This window comes from Oryctolagus cuniculus, chromosome X (assembly GCF_964237555.1).
Source record: "Oryctolagus cuniculus chromosome X, mOryCun1.1, whole genome shotgun sequence".
Lineage (NCBI taxonomy): Eukaryota > Metazoa > Chordata > Mammalia > Lagomorpha > Leporidae > Oryctolagus > Oryctolagus cuniculus.
In genome coordinates, this window is record NC_091453.1 from 4559376 (window position 1) to 4578907 (window position 19532).

Here is a 19532-nt window from a genome sequence, read left to right on the forward strand (position 1 = left end):
GGATTTCGATATCATTTTTACCAACGACAAAGATAAACCATCCTTCATCCTTCATTGCCAAGCTTTGCTCCCGCCCCAAATGTGCTCTCCCCCCTCCCACTCCCTTTTCCCGGCACAGGTCCCTTGGGAGGGAGGCCAGGATAGCTGCGCTGCAGGCAGGATTCCCCCTTTTTTTCCGCAGTGACAGGCGGATTCCGGGGCCTCCTCGCCCCCCTCCACCCCCGCAGCCACCCCTGTCTCAGTCACGATCTCCCCCCTCCGCTCCCCTGCCCCTCCCCCCGGCGTCAGCTCGCTGCTCGGGCCCCGCCCCTCCCACCCTCCCAGGCCAGGTTGCTAGGGTCTGGCGGGGCAACCAAACCTAGCGCACGAGGGGGCGCGGCGCGCGCGTGCGCGCGCAGACAATCTGCTACAAGGAATTCTCGATTTTGGACTTCGAGGATCCGAGCACGAGCAGCGCGGGCGGGGCGCGCGACCCGAGCCCGAGGACGAGCACTCTGTCCACATTGGCTCTCTGCAGCGGTAGGCGGGGCGGAGGCGGGACCTGGCGGGGCCTGAGGAGCTTTCCTATTGGTCTGAGAGGGCCGGCCTGGGCGGGGCAGTTAGCAAATTAGGCTGCGCGACCGCTTCTGCGAGAGGGCGGGGCCAGAGGTTTCGATTAGTTGTCGCTGCCGCTGGGGAAGGTAAAGCGGAGACGGCGGTCTCAGGAGCTGTGGGGTCCCCGGCTGGAGGTGGGGGACTCGGCGGGGTGAGTAATTGTGCTGCCACCCGCCCGCCAGGCCTTCCTACCGTCACGTCGGTCCCACGTCCTCTTCGTTTCTCTCGAGAAAGAGGACCCACCCGGTCCCCCCGGGCTGGTGAGCGAAGGGGCGGCGGCGCCGGTACCCCCAGAACAGGGTAACACGGCGAGGGCGTCCCAGCCCAGAATGGCCTCTCCGCGGCGCTCTATTGAGCTTCTAGAAGGGCTCCCCTGGAGGGGCTGGGGCTGTATTTTGGAATGAGGGGAGGCCAGAGGATGTGAAAGAGGGGCGGCGGGTCGAGGCCGCTCCGCGGGGCTCCCTTTAGCTGCGGGTCTGCGGCGTCCCCGCCCCGCCGCCTCCGCGGCGCGAGCTCCCCGGGGCTTGCGGCGAGGAAGCCCCTTTCCGCTGGCCCCGAGGAAGAACCTGAGCGCCGGAGCCCCCCTGCCCAAGTTCCGAGGGAGCCCGGGACCAGCCTGGGGCTGAGAGCCGCGGCCCCGGCCCTTCTGACCTTGGCTGCCCGCGAGGGTGGTCGAGAGACCGGCCGGCAGCTACGAGCTCCTGCAGCCTCCCCGGAACAAGTTTCAGGCGTTGCTATGAAGTTCACGGCTGGCATAGTGGGGAGAAGCAGAAATTGGCCCCTTCTCAGACCTTTATACCCTTTGGACCCTCGTAGAGATCGAACGCTGGGATTGGGGACTGTCTCCCAGAACGACAGGTCCCTCTCTCATTGACACGTTTTGTGCCCACGTTGGGGGGAAGAATAACCTGAACGTATTTCGGTGAAAAGGCAGATCTTTCTTGAGGGTTTTGTTTTTTCGCTTCTCTTGAGTGTTGAAGCCCAGATGCCTGAATAAGAAAAGCCTGACCTTAGTATCTCCACAGTGAGATTAGACGGATGCTGCGATATTTAAGTAGTTGCAGATCAGTATTCTGTTAACACAGTCTGTTTTAACTGGCTGAAATTGAAGCTGATTTTAGAAAGTATTGTTGACACGGAATAATTTCTTTCGGTGCATCTGAATTGGGTTTGTTTGAACATAATGGTTATGTAGTTAATGTGAGCGATTACACAAATTAATTTGAGAGCATTTGAAATGGGAGACAAATATGTATAGAATAGGATTATCGTTTTAGGTAACATCTGCTGGAATAGATCCAGTTTGTTTCTTGCTGTAGGGTCACAAAAAAGACACCTTCACTGAGGCTATTCAGAATTGCATATGAATTATATTTACATGTAAATTTGCTTTTGATTCCTTTAACTGTTTTAAAATATTTTATTCATAGAATGTAAAGAGGCTATATTTACTTGTCCCAGTGGTGGAGGAGATAGTATAATCTTGTATTTAAGAACCCAATAAGGGTTCATTGATAATAAATTTTTTAAAATGGTGTGTGCTTCTTTTCGAGAATATGATAATTGAGTACCTAGCAAGCCTTTTAATTTCTTTATTAAGAGTACTATTTTAGGTTTGAGCATTTTGGCGTTGACACTGGAACAGGAGTAAGGAAGCCTGCAGCAGTATTACCAGTTTGACACCACCAGTGGGTGTTTCTGTTGACAAATGCAGAGAAGAGAACATTTGGGAAGGAAATCTTTTTTTTTTCCTGGGGGGTGGGGGTGAGAATGGGTGAGGGGGGAAGAAGCTAGAGAGAGAAGCTGTAGAACTAGAGCTGCCAGCCCTGTGTATGCTGAGCGTTTCACAAGTACAAGGAAACCTAATTAGGAAAAAACCAAAATTCCATTTGGCTGTATTAAATAATAGAATTTCAAAGGAGGCATACTAAATAAAGTTAACCATTTCAAGAATATTAAATAATCTCCCATTTTAGGGTAGTTGGAGGGTCCTCAGTTGGGGAGGGTGTCAAATCCCATGGGATTCTCCTGACTGCTTAACATAATCAATGCAGCGATTAATTTATATATATATATATATATATGCAAAAAACGGTTTAGTGTTTTGTTTAGGCTATTTCCTAAGGCTAAATTTGTTGAAAACAAGATTTGATAGATTAAAAGATGACAAATAGCATTCTTTCTCCAGAGAGCATTCCTTTTCTCCCCTGCTTCATCTTATGATTTATTCATGATTTAGGATCTTGTGGTAGGGATATTTTACCCCTTTATCTCAGGTTTTTGACTTTTACTTGCGCAAGTTCTCTAACTAAATCTACCATTGTTTTCGTTATAATTTTCTTGGAGTTATTTAAATCAGAGTGTGGCTTCTACTGTGTTCCCTGGGGTTTTAAAAGGAAAGACTCCCATTGAAAGAAATTGCAGGGCCATCTCCCAGTAGATGAGTAATAGAAGGTTGACTGATTGCGAATCAGATGTATTCTGTTCCAAATATGCTGCATGGAGTTAAGGCAGTTTCACTTAATGAGAACCAGATTTTACATGGTGTTTCTATTTTGAAGGTGCAGTTTTGTCACAGTACAAACTGTAATACCAAAGTGGAGAAATTCTGTAAGTTGCTTTTATCCCCCAGCCTTTTTTCACCAGGGTGCCCAGGAGTCTGAGAGACTCTCACCAAGAGTTGCATGGTTGGAAATGACAGTGGCTTCTCCTGTAGAGAGTTAACCTTTCCTTACGGTTTACATTTCAGTTTGTTTTATAATAGAAAATTCAGCTATACCTGAGAAATTGGCTGTAGGAAATTTGTGAAGACGGGAGCAGGGAAAATAAGTTTTCTTCAGCATGTCTGGTAAAACGTCACCTTTTCCCCCTTCCCATTTCGATAACTTTGGTGGTTATCGCCTTTATTTCTTCCAGATATTACACGATCTACTAATATAGTAGTAATATAGTACTTTGCTTTTGGCGGTTAGTGTGGGGATATGACATTTTCATGTAATAAATTGATATCAAATAATAACGAATTTTAAAAACAAATTAATCCACTTACATGGATCTAAAACATAAGGGAAATCCTTTAGATAACCCTTAACCTTGGCATGAGAATAGCGAAGTTTGAAGTATTAGGTTGTTTTCTAATTAGAAAAGCCTGTTTACTTGGAATTGTATCATTTTAGATTTTAAATGTGTTTTTTTTCAAAATCAAATAATTAAATAGTAAATTCTTTGATGGGGAGAGAATCTCAACGGTTCATTATCATCTGATGATGGTATCAATTGGAACACATATTTCAACCTAGGAAAATAAAATAATGTAATTAAAATACTACTTCTAAATTTTCTGTTTGGAGAGTTTTCCAACTTGCTTTTTATCTTAAACTTCTCATTAGAAATCTTTTGTTGGTAAAGCATGACTGTAGTGTTTGGATTTCAGGTTTTTTAAATTAAAATTATTTTATTTGTTTGAAAGGGAGAGAGAGAGAGGTGTATCTCCCATTTGCTGGTTTACTCCCTAAATCTTCTCATAGCCAGGATGGGAAATCAATCTGGGTCTCCCATGTTGGTGGCAGGGACCCTTGTACTTGAGCTGTCACCTGCTGTTTCCCCGGGGTACATGTTAGCAGGAAGCTGGAGTGGGGAGCAAAGCCTGGACTTGAACTCAGGCACTCTGGTAGGAAATGCGGACTCCTGGGCTTCAATTTTTGAGAATCTTTAGGAAATTTCCTTTATATTGATCGGTTAATGTATGGCAGAATTACTCAGAGATTGCTCTCATTTCTCCCTCAAGTTTGTACACTTCCTCATTCCGAGATGCGAATCTGTGGTTGTGAAAGCAGAGTGTGAGGATCTTCTACCTAAAGGGACCAGTGGCATTTAAACATGTCAGATTTGGGAATTAACAGACAGTTATGTGTTAGATTTAAAGGACCTGGCTCATATAGGTCACTGAAATTGATTATCAACACTTTGAATTAAGCTCTTAGAAACATTTGTGTTTGAGCAGTTCTAATCAGGCTCAAATTTTGGGTGTGGTCTCTTTGGGCAGTGTTCTCTATAATAGTTACATTCTATTTATTGAGCCTCACTGAATGCCAGGTACCATGGCAAATCATTTATTTGCATGAATATATGTATGTGTGTGTGTTCTCACATCTCTACGAGGTAGGTGTTTTTCTTATTTCTTGTATAAATGTCAGATGGGCTCAGAAATCCCTTTGCCCAGATGACCCAGCTAGTCAGCAGAAGAGGCAGAATTCAGTCGAGCCCTGTCTGACTTTAAGAGCTGTGCTCTTCAAAACCGTGCTCTCTGCATCTGATTCGCCAAGTGTGCTTTCAGTACCCACTGTACATAGTGCCTGTGGTGGTACTGGAAGTTCAAATACACTTCCTTGAGTTCATGAGCTATACTGGCAAGGTCGCATGATCTTCAGTTTCATGGGGATCTGAACTGTTGGAAGGACAAACCTTCCTAACACTGCTGTCGTTCGGTACCACTGTTTCTTCATAAATGAAGGTTGTATGTATCATTTTTGCCCAAAATAAAATAACTGTCTCTGATTAGTCAGTAGGTATTTCATGTTTCTGTGTGTTCCAATATGACTTTTTGACTGACTTGAATTAAATTTGCTACACTAATAAAGGCTATGAAGATACTGGTTGAATTCAATTTTGTGGTTTAGATGTGTTCTTGAAGTAAAATGGCAGCCATTACCATTTGTAGATGGGCATCTCTTCTGTAATGATATTGACTTCAGTGAAATTAAATCTGCAGGTGAAGTCTACAGAAGCATGTTATTGTTTCTTAATATGAAGGTACTTCAAAAAGTTTGTGGAAAGCAGAATTAAAAGGAAAATGTATTTTGGTGCAAAAAACTTTTGAAATCCATGCATAGTTTTTTCTTTGTCTTTTTTTTTTTTTAAAGAATTATTTACTTATTTGAAAAGCAGAGCTACAGAAAGGCAGAGGCAGAGAGAGAGAGGTCTTTCATCCACTGGTTCACTCCCCAAATGGCTGCAAAGGCCGGAGCTGGGCCGATCCGAACCCAGGAGCCAGGTGCTTCTTCCAGGTCTCCCATGTGGATACAGGGGCCCAAGGACTTGGGCCATCTTCTACTGCTTTCCCAGGCCACAGCAGAGAGTTGGATCATAAGTGGAGCAGCTGGGATGCTGGCACTGCCAGCAGTGGCTTTACCTGTTACGCCACTGTGCAAGCCCTACACAGTTTTTTCATAATACACATTTTCCAGAAGCTTTCTGAAGACCTCTGATACGTACAGGTTGGACTCTGATGGAAATTTTTCTACTCAAAAGAGGAATTGTTTGTTCCTTAAAAACTTGTGATTGAGTTTTTAAAAATTAAAAAAAAAGACGGGGGCTGGCGCTGTGGCGCAGCAGGTTAACGCCCTGGCCTGAGGGGCCGGCATCCCATATGGGCACCAGTTCTAGTCCCAGCTGCTCCCCACTTCTGATCCAGCTCTCTGTTGTGGCCTGGGAAGGCAGTAGAAGACGGCCCAAGTCCTTGGGCCCCTGCACTCACGTGGGAGACCTAGAAGAAGCTCCTGGCTTTGGATTGGCGCAGCTCCGGCTGTTGTGGCCATCTGGGGAGTGAACCAGAGGATGGAAGACCTCTCTTTCTGTCTCTACCTCTCTGTAACTCGGCCTTTCAAATAAATAAAGTAAATCTTTAAAAAAAATTAAAAAACACCTCCAGACTAGTGGTGTAGTGGGTTAAGCCACCGCCTGCGATGCTGGCATCCCAGATGGGTGCATGTTCGTGTCCCATCTGCTCTACCTCTTCCTCCTTTTTTTTTTTTTTTTAAGATTTATTTATTTATTTGAAAGGCAGAATTACCGAGAGGCAGAGGCAGAGAGTGAGAGAAAGAGAGGTCTTTCATCTGCTAGATCACTCCCCAGATGGCTGCATTGGCTGGAGCTGCGCCAATCCGAAGCCAGGGACCAGGAGCTTCCTCTGGGTCTCTCACATGGGTGCAGGGGCCCAAGGACTTGAGACATCTTCTATTGCTTTCCCAGACCATAGCAGAGAGCTGGATTGGAAGTAGAGCAGCCGGGTCTCCAATCAGCACCCATATGGAATACCAGCACTGCAGGCAGTGGCTTTACCCACTGTGCCACAGCACTGGCCCTTGCTCTACTTTTGATCTAGCTCCCTGCCTCCCTGGGAAGGCAACAGAAGATGGCCCAAGTGCTTTGGCCCCTACTGCCCGCATGGGAGACGCTGATAAAGTTCCTGGCTTCTGCCTGGCCGTTGAGGCCATTTTGGGAATGAACCAGTAGATGGAAATCTTTCTCTTTGTCTCGTCCTCTCTCTCTTTAATTCTGCCTTTCAAATAAATAAATACATCTTAAAACTAAATGTTTATTTGTTTATTTATTTATTTGAAAGGCAGAGATACAGAGGTAGAGAGAGAGAGAGAGAGAGAGAGAGAGTGAGTGTACTTCATCCTCTGGTTCATGCCACGACAGCTAGGGCTGGGCCAGGCCAAGACTAGGAGCACTACTTGATCTGGCTTTCCTTTTTGGGTTCCAAGGACCCAGCCAGCATTCTTGTTTCCCAGGGTGTACATTTTTTTTGGAAAGCTTTTATTTAATAAATATAAATTTCTAAAGTATAACTTTTGGATTATAGAGGTTTTCCCCCCATAACCACCCTCCCACCCACAAACCATCCCATCTCCTACTCCCTCTCCCATCCCATTCTTCATTAAGATTCATTTTTAATTATCTTTATATACAGAAGATCAACTTGGTATATACTAAGTAAAGATTTCAACAGTTTGCACCCACACAGACACACAAAGTATAAAGTACTGTTTGAAGACCAGTTTTACCTTTTACTGTTAATTCCCATAGTACAACACATTAAGGACAGAGGTTCTACATGGTGAGTAGGTGCACAGTGACTCCTGTTGTTGATTTAACAATTGACACTCTTATTTATGACATCAGTAATCACCCGAGGCTCTTGTCATGAGCTGCCAAGGCTATGGAAGCCTCTTGAGTTAGCCAACTCTGATCATATTTAGACAAGGCCATATTCAAAGTGGAAGTTCTCTCCTCTATTCAGATAAAGGTACCTCCTTCTTTGATGGCCCATTCTTTCCACTGGGATCTCATAGAGATCTTTGATTTAGGTCATTTTTTGCCACAGTGTCTTGGCTTTCCATGCCTGAGAAACTCTCATGGAGTTTTTAGCCAGATTCCCAGGGTATACATTAACAGAAATACTGGACTTGCAAGTGGAGCTGGGACCTGAGTCCAGGGACTTGATATTGGATGCAGGAGAGTTGGATAGGAAGTGGAGCAGCTGGGACTTGAAGCGGTGCCCATATGGGATGCTACTGGCACTGCAGGCTGCGGCTTTATCTGCCATGGCACAGTGCAGGCCCTGTTTCTTTATAAATATATGGTTTTTCAATGTGAGTTCTAATATTGAGATGAAATTTACATAAGATTCACCCTTTTTTGTGTACATTCAATGATTTTTTTTTTTAGTAAATTTATGGGGTTGTGTGATCATTATTGTAATCTAGCTTTAGAACATTTCTGTCACCCCCCCATCTCTCCTGTTAACCTGAAAGGTTTTTTAAACTTGATTTTCTAGTATCACCCAGATCCCTTTAATCATCAAACACTGATGAACAAAATCGTGTTGGTTTTAAAAAATGTCTTCTTACATATACTGTCATTTTTCTGTTTGGTTTTAAAAAATGTCTTCTTAGGCCAGCGCTGCGGCTCACTAGGCTAACCCTCCACCTTGCGGTGCCGGCACACCGGGTTCTAGTCCCGGTCGGGGCGCCGGATTCTGTCCCGGTTGCCCCTCTTCCAGGCCAGCTCTCTGCTGTGGCCCGGGAGTGCAGTGGAGGATGGCCCAAGTGCCTGGGCCCTGCACCCCATGGGAGACCAGGAAAAGCACCTGGCTCCTGGCTTCGGATCAGCGCGGTGCACTGGCCGCAGCGCGCCAGCCGTGGCGGCCATTGGAGGGTGAACCAACGGCAAAGGAAGACCTTTCTTTCTGTCTCTCTCTCACTGTCCACTCTGCCTGTCAAAAAAATAAATAAATAAAAAATAAAAAGTCTTCTTAAATACTGTCATTTTTCTGTTTTCAAGTTTTTGCCTAAATATAGTCTGTAGCAGAATATAAAGGACTATACTGGAAATGGTATGAATTGCCTAATTGCCTTGTGTTTGTGGTTTTGATTTCATTTTGCTTTTATTTTTTAACTTTCTTAAGCAGCAAATAAAGTACAGGGTTCTGAGTGGTATATTGGAAATGTAGGGAAAGAAATCAAGGTAAAAGTATTGTTATTATTATAAGAGAAAAAAATTACTTTCAGATTTAACACCATGGGCAAAATAATTGGTTTTCTTGACTTTTAAGCCAGTAATTGTGTATTTTATTGTTTGAGCTCTGGTCCTCCTTCCCAGCTCCATGTCCGTTATGCATGCCATCCAGTAGACTCCGTCATATTCAGGCTTTCAAACACATTGTCTGCTGTCTGTGTTGCTTCACACTGGGTGTTGTGGGATTTAGAAAGGGCTTAATGTACAAGATTTTGTGGCAGCTTTTACCAGCCTGCATTATTTTCTCCTTCGTTGCCATTTCAAGCAGGCTGGGGAGTAAAGCCAGTGTGAGAACATAGAGGCTGATAACTACAATGGAGGCTGGCTCCTCCTTTTTTTGAGGTGTTATCTGCTTAGTGTATTGTTTGTGTAGATGGGCACTGCTGTTAGGATTGCTTACAGATGTTACTTTTGGGGTACACTGTAGTAGAGGGTGCAATGGTTTGTTTGGAGACCATGTTTAAATTTCATTGCTTTTAGATGAACATTTCTCAATGGAAAGCGACCCTTAAAAGCACTAGGCAAGTAAATCAATAGCTCCTTGTGTGGTAGATTGTGGATTTTTAGTAACGGATTAGATGTACAGCACTTACCTGGTATTAATAGTTTACTGTCAATTCAGTGGTTTGAAATAGGCTCCCCCCTTTTGACTGTCAACAACTATGACTGTATGATTCCATTGGTACGTTGTGTGTGTGTGTGTGTGTGTGTGTGTGTGTGAAGATTTTTTTCAAAAGATTTAAAATCTGCAGGGGAAACAGGACACACAGCAGACTCAAAGAGTGGCAGCACTCCTGCCTCAGAATCAACCCTTGGGACATTCGGATCTGGCTAAAAGGTCCATGAGAGTCTCACAGGCATGGAAACCCATGACACGGTGGCAAAAGACAATCTAAATGAAAGATCGTGGTGAACAAGACCCCAGCAGAAGGAACAGGCCATCAAGGAGAGAGGCGCCTTTCTCTGAAGGGAGGAAGGAACCTCCACTGTGATACGGCCTTGACTAAACAAGTTCAGAGTCAGTGAACTCAAGGGGCTTCCATAGCCTGGACAGCTCATAGCAAGAGTCTCGGGTGATTGCTGACGTCATAAATAAGAGTGCCAATTGTTAAATCAACAACGGGAGTCACTGGGTACATGCTCCCCACGTAGGATCTCTGTCCTTAATGTGTTCTACTATGAAACTTAAAACAACACTACTAGTCGAACAATACCCTATCCTTGTGCGGTTGTGTGAGTGCAGCCTGTTGAAATCCTTGCTTAGTATATACTAAGTTGATCTTCAGTATATGAAGGTAATTGAAAATGAAACTCGATGAAGGGCAGGATGGGAGAGGGAGTGGGAGAGGGGAGGGCCACGGGAGGGAGGTTGTGTGGGGGGAAGCCACAACAATACAAAAGTTGTACTTTGTAAATTCACATTTATTAAATTAAAAAAAAAACTATATAACAAACAAAAAAAGAAAAAGAACTTAATACTTTACCTTTTTAGTATTTTTTATGTTCTACTTAAAACTATTGGTTGAACTCTGTAATTAATACACAATTATTCTTAGGTGTTTAATTAATGCTATAACTAGTACTCAAATAGTATTTTACACTTTGTGTTTCTCTGTGGATGCAAACTATTGAAATCTTTACTTAATAGATGCTAAATTGATCTTTTGTATATAAAGATAGTTGAAAATTAATCTTGATGTGAATGGAAGGTGAGAGGGAGTGGGAGAGGGGAGTGTTGTGGGTGGGAGGGAAGTTATGGGGGGGGAAGCTATTGTAATCCATAAGCAGTACTTTGGAAATTTATGTTCATTAAATAAAATAAAAATAAAATAAAAAAAGATTTATTTATTTGAAAGGCAGAATTACAGAGAGAGAGAGACAGACAGACATACATACATACAGAGAGATCGTCCATCTGCTGGTTCACTCCCCACGTGGCTACAACAGCTGGGGCTGAGCCCGGGCCATGCTGAAGCCAGGAGCTGGAGTTTCTTCCTGGTGTCCCACGTGGGTCGCAGGGGCCCAAGCACTTGGAGCAGCTTCTGCTGCTTTCACAGGTGCGTTAGCAGGGAGCTGGATTGGAAGTGGAGCAGCTAGGACTTGAACTGTCGTTTGTACAGCTTAACCTGCTATACCATGGTGCTGGCCCCTCTGTTGGTACTTGGTAGCCTTCATGAGAGAAAGGCCTAATATCAAGTTGTAACATGAAGTGTTTTCTGACAGTGTGGCTTTTTTGACTTAGTGGGAGACAGTGATATTTTGATTATAAGAATGACTGGTTTCTAGGCTGGCGCCTGCGGCTCAATAAACTAATCCTCCGCCTTGCGGCGCCGGCACACCGGGTTCTAGTCCCGGTCGGGGCGCCGGATTCTGTCCCGGTTGCCCCTCTTCCAGGCCAGCTCTCTGCTGTGGCCCGGGAGTGCAGTGGAGGATGGCCCAGGTGCTTGGGCCCTGCACCCCATGGGAGACCAGGAGAAGCACCTGGCTCCTGCTTTCGGATAGGCGTGGTGCACCGACCGCAGTGCACCGGCCGCGGCGGCTATTGGAGGGTGAACCAATGGCAAAGGAAGACCTTTCTCTCTGTCTCTCTCTCACTGTCCACTCTGCCTGTTAAAAAAAAAAAAAAAGAAAGACTGGTTTCTGGAAGGTAACAAAACATAAGGATCAATACTTCTTTTTTTTTTTTAACAGATTGCCATAAATTATTTTAGGTGAGTTGTAATTTTAGATCTCAGTTTTAGATTTTGTATTTTGCTTAAAGATTAGATTATTGGCAGTATGAGAATGTATTCTAATAGATTGAAAGCACATACACTCCCATGAGGAAGATAAGGGCAAGTATTCCTTAAGTAAAAGGTTTCTGGGAAAAAAATTAAATTCACTTGTTCAAAAAAATGTAATTTAAAATTTACTTCAGTAATCCTCATTTTGTCTAGTGCTTGGTTATAAGAAGCTTCAAATGTGAATATGAAATATGGAAGCTGATTAAAAAAAGTCTCTTGAACCAGATGTTATGAGAATAAATTACTATTTGTTCGTGCTAAAAAAAATGATGATAAGTAATAATTGGAGAACAACTTACTGACTTGGATTTGCCCAATTATGCTGACGTTGGCCAATTATAGAAACTAGTTTCTTGATGAGTAGAATCTTTCAGAGATTACCAGAGCTGGTTCAGTTGTGACATATCCTGAAATTTAACTGGGCACCCCACCCTGGTTTGGCAGCTTCTTGAGGGACATGTTAACTTTAATTACTAGTAATTAGTTTTAATATTACCACTTAAATTCAAATTGGAAATGAAAACAAAAAGTTTGATCTAATTGTGTTTGTTGAAAATAATTGAAATAGACAAAAGCTAATTTTGTGTAAATTGATATTTCATCCTTTCCAGTTATTTCTTTCTAAAATGACAAATCCCAAGGATCACTTTGCTCTACATTTATTTATTTATTTATTTTTGGAAAATGTAGACGTTTTTAAAAAATATTTATTTGTTTGAAGGACAGAGTTATAGAGAGGCAAAGGCAGAGGCGGAGAGAGGGAAAGAGGGAGAGCGAGAGGTCTTCCATCCACTGGTTCACTCCCCAAATGGCTGGAATAGCCAGAGCTGAGCCAATTTGAAGCCAGGAGCCAGGTCTCCCATGCAGGTGCAGGGGTCCAAGGACTTGGGCCATCTTCTACTGCTTTCCCAGACCATAGCAGAGAGCTGGATCAGAAGAGGAGCAGCTGGGATGCCGGCGCTGTAGATGGCAGTTTTACGCGCTACGCCACAGTGCTGGCCCAAGATAGACTTTTAATAACTGCTTTTTATCACTAGTTAACTCATGCAGTTACAAAGTAGTTGAAAATTTCTTTCTGTCTTTCTTGTCTTTCTTGCTTATCTTTCTTAAGATTCATTTATTTATTTTAAAGGCAGAGTTATAGAGAAGCAGAGGAAGAGAGAGAAATCTTCCATCCGCTGGTTCATTCCCTAAATGGCCACAAGAACTGGAGTTGGCCCATCCGAAGCCAGGAGCCAGGAGCTTTTTTTGGGTTGCCCACGTCAGTGTAGGGGCCCAAGGACTTGGGCCACCTTGTACTGTTTTCCCAGGCCATAGCAGAGAGCTGGATCGGCAGTGGAGCAGCCAGGACTCAAATCGGCGCCCATGTGGGATGCTGGTGCTTCAGGCCAGGGCTTTAACCCGCTAAGCCACAGCGCCAGCCCCATAGTTAGAAATTTCTGAAAGGGTATTACATTGTTTAAAAAAAAAAAGTGTTCATTGTTACATAAATTATATCTAGCATTTTACTGGGACACTACTGTTCGAAAGGCCTTGGCCAAGCAACTCCCAAACAACACTGAGCCCTGGCTATTTCCAGCCCAGTGTCAAGGAAGCTGGATGCAGGAGGAGAAGCCTTTCTACAGGGAGGGCAGAGGCGGCTGAGCGGCAGCTACTGGCAATGTTCAGAGCCAGCCAGACTCTAAACAAGGGGCCTAAAGTTGTTCTTCATTAATTTAGCAAATACTTAATGGGTATCTGCCCTGTGCCAGAGGCTGCCTTCTCTGATGATAAAACGGAAGTAGGCCCTGCCCTCAAAGGATTTGCATTCTCCAGATGGAAGCAGACAAGTACAGAGCTCCCTGGGAGTATATAACAAGGGGGGCGGATTTATTCTTGGAGGAGGTAGCATTTATGTGAGACCAGGAAGATGAGAAGGACATGTTGTCATTGGAGAAATGTTTTCCTGACAGAAGGTACAAATGCCATGAGGCAAGGAGACAGACAGACAGTCAGAAACAGAGGCAGATTGACTTTGGAAAAATAGTGCCTTTTAAAGAACTGAAAGAAATTCACGATGGCCGGAAAGTAGAGAAGCAGGTGATGAAACAGAAATAGGCAGGGGCCGCGTCTTGAGAAACTATTGAAGGTTTAAGCGGTGGTGTGACATGAAATGCTAAAAAAACCCAGAGTTTAGCACAGTAGAAACCTGATAACTTATCAGAAAGGTCACAGTCTCTGCAAGGTAACATATTCTTCCTTTGTCTCATGAAAATCTTTGTGGCTGCTTCCTTGATTGATTGTCATCTGTGATACTCTTTTCATTGGTTTTCTATAAATTACCTTTTAATTTTCTAAACGCGCCTTTTCTTTTATCTTTCATAATTCTGTTAACCTTATATATGCATGTCTTTTCTATTTATAATTAAAATGGTTTTGCTAACAGTTTTGACTCTCTTCCATATTTAAACTTAAAACCCTTTTCTGTTTTTTTCCACTCAGACATCTTTAATCTGCTTGAGGTATTTAAGGCTTTAGCAAAATGCTTAATTAAATATCAACATTAAATTTGCTTTATTCATTTGTTTTTTTTTGAAATACAGTGTCTTAAATCTAGTTTAATCTTTTTCAATATTTATATTTAATATTTTATTTTCATTTTTTATTTTTAAAAATTTATTTATTTGCAAGACAGAATTAGAAGGGAGGTGAGAGAGAGAGAGAAAGAAAAATATATCTTCCGTCTACTGCTTCACTCCCCAAATGGCCACAATGGCCAGGGCTAGGCCAGGCCAAAGCCTGGAGCCGGGAACTCCATCCAGGTCTCACATGTGGGTAGCAGGGGCCCAAGTACTTGGGCCTCCATCCAATGCCTTCCTAGGCACATTAGCAAGGTGTTGGATTGGAAATGGAGTAGCTGGGACTTGAATCGGTATCCAAATGGGATGCTGGTGTTGTAGGCTGTGGCTTAACCCACTGTGCCACAACACTGGTCCCCCTATTTTGTATTTCATGAAATCACATTTGAGCACCTACAATATTTATAAAGGATTTTGCTAGTACTGTTGAGGAGCATTAATCTTCAGCAAGAGTGCCATTTTCTTTTTTAAAGATTTATTTATTTATTTGAAATTCAGAATTAGAGATAGGGAGAAACAGATTTTCCATCCATTGGTTCACTCTCCAAATGGCCATAGTGGCCAGTGCTGGGCCAGGCTGAATCCAGGAGCCAGGAGTTTCTTCCTGGTCTCCCACGTGGGTGCAGGGGCCCAAACACTTGGGTCATCTGCTGCTGCTTTTCTCAGGCCATTAGCAGGGAGCTGAATCAGAAGTGGAGTAACTGGGACATGAAGTGCTGCCCATATGAGATGCTGGTGTCACAGGCAGCAGCTTTACCTACTACACCATAACACTCGCCCCAGGAGTATAATTTTCAAATCTGGTTCACATTCTGTGGCCTTCATCTTTTATATTAAACTAGTCTCTGTCAAAGTTTTTATGTTCAAGTGAACTTATGTAAAGGAAAGTGCTGTAAAAGTGTGATTTTGTAAATCCTGATTTGTTTCTTGTTTTTACAGTCAGCATCCCTATATGCTCAGCTCTTATTTGGAAATCTTCAGCCAGGCTAAATTTTGGCTTGCGTGATGATTGAGCAGTCATTCAGGTTTTCCTTGGTGTAAAGTGATTAGTTTGTGCCTGTGTAGAATGCTGTTGCTTACTTTTCCTTTGGTGTGGTTATACAAAAAATAGCCACAACATCACCTCTTTCTTCAAATATTTCCTTTCAAATCTGTATTTTTTAAGTGCCCTTTAATGCAGCTCACCTTGCAATGAGTTCTTAGGCTTTTTTGAACTATACCTGCTCTGTATTCTTCCCTTGTTGCTTGAATTTTTTATTTTTTTGCACTAGTAACTTGAAGAGTTTGTAAACGTTTTCTGACATTACTTTTTTTTTTTTTCCATTTTATATCCAACCCAGGGCATTTATTTGAAAGGAGTTGCTGCATTTCAGATTTGAGAGTTTGGTACTGATGTTTTTATGCCAGTGGTTTCTATATTATCCAGAGCTCCTGTCCTTGGTTTGGAGTTGTGTTTTTCATTCTGTCCGTGTTTACAGGGTTGGCCTATGTGCAGGGTTGGTAAAAGAAGTCTAAACTAGTCTTTCTTTCTTTCTTTTTTTTTTTTTTTTTCAAAGATTGATTTATTTATTTGAAAGGCAGAGTTAGAGAGAAGGAGAAACAGATAGGGAAATCTTGGATTCGCTGGTTCATTCCCCAAATGTCTACAACAACCAGGGCTGAGCCAAGCTGAAGCTAGGAGCCAAGAACTTGGGTACAGGGGCCCAAGGACTTGGGCCATCTTCCACTGCTTTCCCAGGTGCTTTAACAGGGAGCTGGATCAGAAGTGGAGCAGCTGGGACTTGAACTGGCAGCCATATGGATGCTGGTGGCTCTGCAGGCCATGGTTTTAACCTGCTGTGCCACAGCACCAGCCCTAAACTTAATGCTTTGGATATCTTGTTAGTATTACTGTTTTGGCAGCTCCAAGAGTATCAACATTATGGTAAGTGATAGGAATACAGAGACACACTACTGTATTCTGCCCTTATGGAGTTTGTAAATCAGCAGAAAAGGCAGAAAACAATAAGTGAAGTACTTGGTGGTCTGCCTGTACAGATAGAAATGCAGGATGCTGGTACTTTGTTTAGGCCAAAAGAGCTATACCTAGGGCTTGAGAAAGGCAGTGATTTCTGAGTGCTTGTGATGGGTTTTAAAGGAAGCCCAAAATGTCAAGTAGAGTGAAGAGTTTAAAAGGCATGGCTCTAAGAACAGACATACAAAGCTGGGAGAATCACAGGAATTGACGTGAATTTGCTTATCGGATGCCTTGCTTTGATGCTTGTACCCCAGCTACGTCCCAGAATCTTGGTTTTCTTTCTTCGTGGCCTTTATTCTGTTTATTTAAACTTTTACCTGAGAGTATATGAAGAGAATTCTAAACTGAGAGTTTATGTAGGGGTGGGCCTTAGGGAAGATAGAAAAGTAGGTGGTTTTTGTTTTCTACTGAAAGCTCTTTGGGGGCATGGAGTGTTGACTTCTGTAGCCTTGATATGTGACACATTGCCGGGAACATAGAATATAATTGGTACTTCTCTTACGAGGGGGGCACCTTTGCTGCTGCCCATATCCTCATGTCAGTACCTTCCTTCTTCCTTCTACAGCAACATTTACAATATGGCAGATGGGGGTAGGGGGGCGAAGTTAACAACTATAAAGGAATGACATCTCTGAGTTTTTGTTATGATTTATTGTATAAAATATTTGAAATGCTGATTTCCGTTCCATAATGTGTGTGTGTGTGCACGCACGTGCGCATCTGCATTGTACATTACTTACCATTAGGCAAAACCAGCATTCTGCAAAGATGTTGCTTATTTATCATGTGGCTTCCCACATCCTTAGATTATTGTTTATGTCCCTTAGATTGGGGAACTGATTTTTAAACAAGTCACCACATTGAGGTAAAATTTTTGCCTTATAAAAAATGCTCTTTGGGGGGGATAATGATTTTATAAAGGATCTACTGTACAATAGCTGGTTAGTTCAATGGAGGATTCTTTAGCATGCTGTAGTAGACTTTTGCCATTTGGGGTTGCCTGGTGTTTTTAAACATCCACTCTGCATTTTGATAATTTCTTATTTTATGGGACCCACTTTCCTAGAAAGCTTGTATCCACAGTCTCTCTTGCAGGTGGGATATAGGCTTGTGCCCTCAGTTTGGCCAGCAAGTAATGCAGAGTGAGGCTTGTATACAGAAGTGAGCACTGGGGGGGGGACAGTCGTGAGTAGTTGAATTGATGACCTGGTGTTGACAGAGGTGTTTGGTTTTAAAGGAATGACAATGGTAGGGCTTATGAAACTGAGTCCCAAGTGTTATTTATATGTGCTGAGAGCTGGTAGTGTGTATGCTCGCTCGCTCTCTATATAAATGTTAAATATATATAAATGTTAATATAAATATATAAATTATATTATACAAATTTTAATAATATAAATATATAGATGTTAATATTATAAATACATAAATTATATAATATAAATGTATATAAATGTTACTATTATAAACATATAAATTATATATTATATAAATGTTAATGTATAAATATAAATGTTAAATTTATCTTTCTTTGCTTTCTCTGATTGTCTGAGATTTGTGGTTAGATGTCTTACATTAAATTTGGAATATTTTCTGCCATTAACTATTCAAATATTTTCTGCCCCATTCTCTTCCCTTTCTGTGATGCCAGTTACCAATGTTAGAAGCCTTGATATTGTCCCATAGATTTTTGCTACATTCTCCCACCCTTCTCCCACTGTTCTCTCTGAGGGTTTTGGTTGCAGTAATTTATGTTGACATATTTTCAAGTTCATGGATTGTTTGCTTGACTGAATTGTCTACTGAATGCCCATTGAAAGCAGTCTCTATCTATCTTAACTGTTTTTCATTTTTAGTACTTTCATTTTATTCTTTCTTAGAATTTCCATGTATCTGCTGAAATTACTCATCTGATTTTGTGTGTTCTCCTTTTGGCTTAGAGCTTAGAACTTAGAGTTTAGAGCTTAGAGCTTAGAGCTAGATATTTCCAACATCTGTTTGATTCTGTGTCTGGTTCTGGTTCTGATAATGTCTTTGTCTTTTCTGAGTTTTTTTTTTGTTTACCTTTTTTTAGACCTTTTGACTTTTGTTGCAAGTCTGATTGAGATTGAGAGTCTTAATTTTATGTCTTTAAATGGGCAAGTCATTCCTTCTGCCAGCCCTTTAGTGAGGGGATTTGAATTAATATACTTAAGAGTTGGGCAAATGTTGAGCTGGTTACCAGGACAATGTCTGGTCCATTCAGAATTTCAGGTGTCACTGTGCCTTAGTGAGGATCTCTTTTTGTGTTAATTTCTCCTGTCTCCCACTAGTATCTGCTGTTGCTATTCTAGGAATGTGTTGTCCTGGAGGGGTATTGGGATGTGATCCCTGTTCTGATTTAGCCTGAGTTTTAGGCCTGAGTCCCAGGGCTGTGTACTCTTTCCCCCTCAGCCATGTTGTGGTGGGTTCAGCATGGAATCCCACCTGTTTTCCAGTAGTAGGTTCCGACCCTGCTGTGGGTTTTCAAGCAAGCAATAATCATTGTCTGTTCTGTACGCTCGAAAGCTTGTCTTCCACATGAAGACAGGGGAAAATTGTTAGGCAGGGCATCTCATCTGGCCATCAGGCAGAGCTGCTGCCTCATGCCCTGGGCACACATCACATTGCATCACAGTGCATCGCAGTGCATCACAGTGGGCACTGCTCAGGGCACTTCCTCACTGAGTGCCTTGTTAGGGGTTGGTGGAGGAAGATCTTATAAAAGGTTGGGGGTCTCCCCAGCGGTTTCCCTGCTGTCCCTTCAGTAAGCCACATCATTTTTCACCAGTTTATCAGCAAGTCTACCAGAATACTTCCTCCTGATGTCCAGTTGCAGTCTACCCCAAGTGAGCACGTGGCTGTCTTCTCTGTCCCAGCAGGTACTGTCTCTCCTTCGTTTTTGAGTCAACTTTGCTGTCTGTTGGTTTGAAAGAAAGTGATGAATTTGAAATTAGCCCAGTTCTTTTTCATTCTAAGGGGGGCGGCTATGCTTTTTCTAGCTCTTACTCTAAGGCTGAAGTCAGAAATATGGTCACTCTTAAATTTTAACACGCACATTTGCTAAGCTTAATTATTATTCTTATCCTAGATAAGCAGAATGGTTTACCTCTTAACCCTCAATTCCTCTTCCATGTTAAT

General features: G+C 42.7%; 1 protein-coding gene across 14 annotated transcripts in view; it reads left to right on the forward strand.

Moving 5' to 3' along the window:
- The first annotated feature begins 617 nt into the window (after positions 1-617).
- The window catches only part of CDKL5 (cyclin dependent kinase like 5), a 221810-nt gene continuing 202895 nt past the window's right edge, over positions 618-19532 (forward strand). For 10 of the 14 annotated variants that reach the window (XM_070067272.1, XM_070067277.1, XM_070067275.1 and 7 more), the window contains exon 1: positions 618-745. The gene's annotated coding sequence lies outside the window, so the exon portion shown is untranslated. Of the gene's footprint in view, positions 746-14418; positions 19274-19532 lie in introns of those variants that run through there. The other 4 variants (XM_051826952.2, XM_051826951.2, XM_051826954.2 and 1 more) reach the window with 2 other exon arrangements.